At 47.5% G+C, this 7500-nt stretch overlaps 1 protein-coding gene across 3 annotated transcripts in view; it reads left to right on the forward strand.

The window, feature by feature from the left end:
• The window catches only part of LOC143038054 (uncharacterized), a 340384-nt gene that overhangs the window by 324283 nt on the left and 8601 nt on the right, over window positions 1–7500 (forward strand). The gene's annotated exons all lie outside the window — the stretch shown is intronic.

Consider the following 7500-nt stretch of genomic DNA (forward strand, 5'->3'; position numbering starts at 1 on the left):
TAAGTACAGTGTTTAGGACTTTGACTTTGGAAGACAGAGAGTGGTTGTACAAGACACTGTATATAGTACATATAGTAGGTACCCAGGGCTACTCCGGTACGGTGTGTTTAGGACACCGTGTAGAGGATGCTGTACATGTACTCAAAGAGATGTAACGTCGAGATAGTACTCCTATGGGACATTAAATGCCACTGGAATGCGACTTCCCGAAATGTCTGCTCTTAAAATGTACACTACAGAAAACGACTGGATTAGGTTAAACTAGGATAGGTTAGGCTAGAATGGGTTTATCTGGGTTAAATTGGGCTGGTTTAGTTTAGGTTTTGGAACAATACGTTTGGTCAAGGAGTGTACATTAGTCGTTTCGGGCATAAAGCCGGTGACAAAGGTAAGAAACCGTATTTGTTTAGTACACCGCTCACAGTATCCAGACGCGCGGAATGGCGGACTCTGTGGGTGATTAGTTAGCTTGCTGTAGGTCTTCCTTATTAGCCTTGACTCTCCAGGATATTAAGGGACTTCCAGAAGCGCCGTGGAGTTGCTGGTGATCGGCCTGGATTCCCATCCATTTGAATGCACTTCCCCCCCCCCCCCCGTGTAAGATTGCTTATTCTCCGAGTTCCTAAAATGAAACGCATCGAAAATGTCAATTGAGATAAGTTTCCGAAGGATGTAGACTTTTTTCCGCTACAGAGAGGGGAGGGAGGCTTCTTTCAGCCAAATTCAATCGCCGCCGGCAGCAAGAATAAACACCCCGGCCTCAGAATAAAGCGAAAGGTTTACATATTGCTGATAACCCGCAATACCGTGATTATTGAATTACCGAGGCTCCAGACCCGCGGGACCCAAGACTACCTGAACATCACCTCGACCCACACCCACGGGCCCATGTCACTCAAAGTCAGAAATTCCATCCGTTCGTCCATCCATCCCTACTTGCTACAGCCACGTGTTTGTTTAGCCTAGGCGAGCAGAACCGAGGCGCCCACAGTCAACCCCCCCCCCCGACCCCCCGCCAAGGTTTCTCGACGCAAATGACGACTCACTCCCTCGCGGGAAATCGAGGTTGTAAGTGAAGCCCTCCGGGTTCCAACCCCCATTCCAAGATACAACCCGTATCTGCGAATACAATACAACCCCTAATTTCGTATCCATAAGGTAGATACAACACCTTGAATTGTATATACAAGATAAGCACAACCCATAAAGTTGTATCTACGATGGAAATACAACTTTCTACGTTGAAACAGTCACCCAGGGCCTTGGTTATGTCAGAAAAAAAAAAAAACGAACAAAAACGTAATGTCACGTTACAATTTTAACCCTCCGCGTCTTCAGAGATTTTCTTCGGGTGAATAAAATCGCTTAACGGCAGCCAGATGATGACCGAGGGTCGAATATGGACGACAAAGGGTGAACCGTTTTCTTTCCTCGCGCGGTGCAGCCCAACCGCCCTCACACTTTGCCCAAGGCAATCGCGGCGCCATGATTTCCGATCCAAGGTGGAGAACCAACAAAACGGCTCGAACATGTGTTCCGGCTGACACCAGGTGATTTTATTCAGCTCAGGAAGAATTCCCATCACCTCCGGGGCTGTACGTGTTAAACTGATTCGACTAATTTGTTCTTTGCTCTTTACGACTAATAAAATGATTTTGTCCACCGCCAGGCGATTTCATTCAACAGAGCTCCGTGATTCTACTTAGCACTACCGGGTGGCATAGACTTTATGCTGTCGACATTTTAGGGATCTGAATGACATCATGATGAACTACAGTCACGCTGCTGTATTTTCTATATACGGAAACTCATCTCCACCGGAAAAAAAAGAAAATAATAATGATAATGATAATAATAATAACGAAATGAAAGATAGATACTGTTCTCAAGGATAGAAGCGCTGGTTGTTGCCGACGAACTATCCAGTTGGTTGAGGAGGAGTCGGTCAACGTACTTGAAACCCTTCAGTTCGGAGGCCGACTTTCATAAGGGGGAAGGAGGGAGGCAGGCAGGCAGGCAGGCAGGCACTCAACGTCAATGCCCCCCACCCATCTCCCCACCTATGCCCACGACATGATTTCTCCCTCCTCTTCTTTTCCCTCCTCCTCCTTCTTGCTCCTCTTCCTTTTCTTCCTCCTACTCCTCTTCCTTCTCCTCCTCCTCCTGTTCTTCCTCCTCTTTCTCCTCTTATTTTTCTTCTTCATCTTCCTCCTCTGTTTCTTTTTTATTTTTACGGCAAACAAAGACCAGGGTGATGGCCTTCCAATACGCGGCAGAGGTGATCGGAGCGGCAGCGAGCGAGCGGCTCGGATCGCGCGTCGAAGTTGCGTCTCTGCCGCTACTCGCAGACTCGCGGAACATTTCGTAGATTTTTTCCTCTGACTTCGCCGAGGACTGCGTCGGTACAGGACATCCTCTCCCTTTACGCTGTTTGCAGCGGTCCCTCCTCCGCCTCTCTGCGAAGTAGTGACACTGATCTTTTATTTATTTGTTTGTTTATTTATTTATTCTTATCCATGCGTTATCAGCGTAACCCTTCTAGCCCGCCCGGTTTCAGTCACAGTTAAGCGCCTCCTGACGTGAGGTTCTCAGCCAGAGATCGCACACGAAGCCTCGGGGGAGAAAGTGGGTCCCCTTTGGATGAATAAAATCGCCTGGCGGCAGCTAGAACAAATGCTCGAGCAACTCGTCGCTGTGGGAGTGTATAACCCGAGAGCTAGAGACCAATGGGCCTGACCTCAATCATGGGATAAATGATTAAGACGGTTATAAGAGGTGCTATAGAACGGCACTTAGACAGTGTCTAATAAAGGATAACCAGCACGGCAACAAAGACCTCACAAACACACACACACACACACAACGTATACAGTATATATATATATATATATATATATATATATATATATATATATATATATATATATATATACATATATATATATATAAGGAAAGTCTTCCAGTCCAAGTCCAGCTGCTAGAACAAGGACCAATCTCGTTAACCGAAAAAGCTCAGTTTTATGCTCGCGGGACCCCGTTGTCCTCAGCCACTTCCCGCACCCTTGAGGTACGTCGCGGGCACATCCTCCTCCTCCTCCTCCTCCGAAGAAACTGATGGACAAGGTTATCGATGGCGATCTTGCAGTTCGATGTCACTGCCCAATTTAGAAGATGGAGCAACATCTGAGCCACAGCTAAGGTTGTTGACCCTAATCTAACCTAGTTTAAACCAAACTAGCCTAGCTTAAGCTAACCTATAGCCTCATCTAACCTATATTGAGCTATCCAATCTATTCTCGCCCAGAAGAAAAGACGTTAAGGATCAGTGACCGCGGGGCAGCCTGGCACGTCATGCTTCAGCTGTCGTCGGACAATTTCATTCAGGCGAGGAAACTCCTCAGAACTTAAGTATGTGGTATGTACATACACAGTATATCAATGTGTGACTGAGCGAGCGAGCAAGCAAGCAAGCGAGCGCGCGTGTTTGCGTGAGTATGTGCGTTCTTGTTTGTGTGTGTGATTCACCATGGTCTTGGATCACGTGTTGGACTCGTGATCGACAACTATTTCTCTCCCAGAAGAGAGGTCAGAGCTCATATATGACCGATCTATGGGTAATGCTGTGACCTTACACACACACAACTCCCCGCCCACGAGAGTTGGAGTAACGACTCGCAGCGCAGCGATACAGAAATTATTTCAGCCCTGGGCGGGATTCGAACCCGGACTTCCGTAGTGGCAGCCGGGTCATGTGTGTGTGTGTTTGTGTGTGTGTACGTGCGTGCGTGCATACCTACCCACCCGCCAGCTCCATTTATGTAAGATACATCAGACATGTCACTTCTTCTGTGGGATTCCTTTAGGCTTAAATGAAATGGTTTGGTGTCACCTAGATTAGAATTTCTAGATGAGCTAACAATTCGCACCGCATATAGGAAAAGTCCTAAGCCCCACTTGTGGTAGCCAGCTTCTACCGTTTTTTTTTTTTTTTTTTTTTTTTTTTTAGCTCTTCGTAATTCATATCCCCCTGATGTCGCAAGTCATTTGGAAACTAGGTGACATTAAAGCAACACAAAGGGTATTATCATATCTTGTTGCACTTTTATTTTTTATTTTATTTCTTTTTCTACTGAGGCTAGCTGGCGCCCGAGTAGCGTGGAGTCTTGTCTAGCAACCCATTGGTTTCTAGATCACGACCGACCGATGCATCAGTAATCATCACACACACACACACACGCGCGCGCTGCGGATTGTTACTCCAACTCTCGTGGGCGGGGAGTTTGGGTGTGTGTGCGTGACGGTCACAGCATTACCCATAGATCGGTCATATATGAGCTCTGAGCTCTCTTCCGGGAGGGAAATAACTGTCGATCACGAGTCCAACACGTGATCCAAGACCATGGTGAATCACATACGTTGTGAGTGGAGATATGGATCAACTGAGAGCTGATGATGGACTTCCATCACTACAGTCACACGATACAGACAGCACTCCGACGTTTCTTCCCAAGGAGAGGTCCCGTGGTGCTGCGGTGAAAGAAAACTGGGGCAGCTATTGGTGGACTGAGGCGCCACCCAATACCAGGCGAAGTCGCCCCGCTCTGAAGCGACCCCTGGGGTCAGGCTCTTTCACTCAACTTAGAGTGATATTACAGACTGTCTTCCTGGCGCCCAGAGAGTTCTTTTCCGCTGAAGGAGGCCAACCATCACGGGTCAGAAAGATTAAAACCATCTCTGTATATCACCTCTCCACCCCTCGCCACATACACACTAGTAATTGTACACGTCACTGAGTCAAGTGCGGCTCAGGCCAGACCATTCTCTTCATCTGAAAGGGCTCTTCCCTGGCGTGAAGTGGAGCTGTACGGGGGGGGGGGTTAGTGCCGTTCCTGGCGGCGCGTGGGCGGCCCAGTGGCGCCGGACGGAGGTGTGGACGTGGAGGGGGCGAGGTAGGGGGGGCGCCTGGGCGCGTCCTTCGTGGCGACACGTGTTGATGTAGGGCTCTGGGCGCTGATGAAGGGGAGAAAGGGGAAGGGGAATGGTGTGTTGGGGGGAGTAGGGTGACAGGGAGATGATGTAAGGGTTCCAACTTGATCGTCCATTTTTCGACACTTGACGTACACTATATCAGCCACTTTGATGAGACACATAGGCTGTAACGCCCCCCAAGGGATACTCCAGTAGTCCTACAGTAGCTCAAGGCTGAACACACACACACACACACACACACACACACACACACACACACACACACACACACACACACACACACACACACACACACACACACACACACACACACAAACACACACACACACACACACACATACACACAACCCCGCACGCACACACACACACACATACCGCACGCACACACACATGCACGCACACGCGCACACACATATACAAGCATGCACGCACAGACACACACACACACACACAGACACGTAACAGTTGCTAGATTGGCCTTATGACACACCTTTGTCCCCCCTCCTCACTCTTTCCTTCGTCGCCACGGCAGCCTTGCATTCGTTCCTGTGAAAGGTGTTGCGGACACAATTGCCAGCGGCTGAGTGTGAGCACCTCTGAAGGCCACGAGGACCTGTCCCTGCTCCTGCTGCTGCCTCTGGGCTTCCCGCACGACATTTGCGATCGCGTAAGAGGGAAGCGCATCCCACGTGTCTAGTCTTCGATATAGGTCTAGAAGTCAATCCTCACTAAAACCCAGGTACCCTTGGGGGGCCTTCTTTGTTCCTCAGAGGTCCTCATGTTTCCTCGAGGTCCCCTTACTAGGTCCCTCCACCATCTGTCTTTGGACAAAATCACTTACCTTCTGCATCTCCCGGCTCCTTTTTTGATCAGTTCGTTACACGAAGACGCACTCTTCTGATTTTCTAAGCTGCCGCTAGACGATTCTATTCAGCTGAAGTGAGGTGGGAGAAGTATGTTTTAGTTTCATGTATATACCTATTAATTTTGTATTTGGCTGACGTCAGATCATTCTATTCATCCGTAGGGGGGAAAGAGTGGTGTAGGTCGCTTGAGACCCTCTTTGATGAGCGAGATAGTTTTTTTTTTCTCTGAGCAAAATAGATAAAGGAATAGTAATAATAGTTTTTTTTTTCTCTGAGCAAAATAGATAAAGGAATAGTAATAATAAAATAAACAAATAAGTAATAACAATAAAATAAACGAGATGAATTAAATGAATATATAAATAAGTAGATGAATAGAATGAAATAAAGAATAGAAGAATCCCAAGAGGGTCAACTGCATAACAAGTTCGAAGTTGTGCTTCCGCGTGTCCGAGTTGTGCATTGGTGCGTTTCGGTGTCGGAGTGCCGCCAGGCGATTTAATTCAATTAAGGGCACCCTTTTCCCCCCTCTTCCCTCCGTTTAAGGACTTAATAAGATTCGGGGGGTCCGCTAATGATCAGGTCCCTCCAAATGGGGACAGGTGACTGGGGTCCATCGCGACTTGCTAATCACTGATTATTGACTTGGAAATGGGGACAACCTGAAGGAGGAGATTCTAAAAAGCGACCAACCCTTTCCCCGGGACGAATATGGATTTGTCTCTTGTTTTACTCGTTTGTGCTTTACGGATTGGCCTTCGCCTGTTTGTGGTCCCATCGCCAGTACGAGCTTGGATCACCTGTTGAACTCGTGATCGGCAGAGCTTGCCTCTCCGTATGAAAGTTCAGAGGTCATATAGTCAGTGTGATTTGCCATGGTCTTGGATCATGTGTTAGACTCGTGAATGACAGCTATTACATTCGTGGATGAGAGCTTAAAGCTTATATAAAGCCCGATCTATGGGTAACGATGCGACCTTACACACACACACACACACACACACACACACACACACACACACACACACACACACACACACAAAACTCCTTGCCCACCATCGCAGTGCAGCGATTCTGAATATTTTTCAGCCCTGGGCGGGACTCGAATTCGAATCGCCGAATTAGCAGTCGAGAACGGTACCACTGTACCATTGAGCATAGTGCATGTGTGCGTGCGTGTGTGTAATTCACCATGGTCTTGGATCACGTGTTGGACTTGTGATCAACAGCTACTACCCTCCCGGAAGAGAGCTCAAGGCTTATATATGCCCGATCTATGGGTGATGCTGTGTGTGTGTGTGTGTGCGTTATGGAAATAAAATTAAAAGTTGCTTTCGTCTATTACATCATCAGGGTACAGAAAACAAGTACAAAGGGGTAATATAGCGTATTAGAAAAATAGATGAAGTAAGAAACAAAGGGGTGGGGGGAGGGAGGGAGGAGGAGAAGGGGGAAAAAAGGCATTGCTGCCTCAGCCAAATTCTGCGTCAGGATAATGTTGACATTCCTGAAACTCAAGACTTACACAACAAATGTATTTGTTATGAAATTCTCCAGTTTATAGAATTCAATTTTATGTTCATTCAGCCCTTTATCTTCCATTCATTTGGCTGTTCGTCTATCCGTTGATCAATCGCGTGTGGTT

Source organism: Oratosquilla oratoria, chromosome 23 (genome assembly GCF_046742065.1).
Source record: "Oratosquilla oratoria isolate Oo_2021 chromosome 23, ASM4674206v1, whole genome shotgun sequence".
Lineage (NCBI taxonomy): Eukaryota > Metazoa > Arthropoda > Malacostraca > Stomatopoda > Squillidae > Oratosquilla > Oratosquilla oratoria.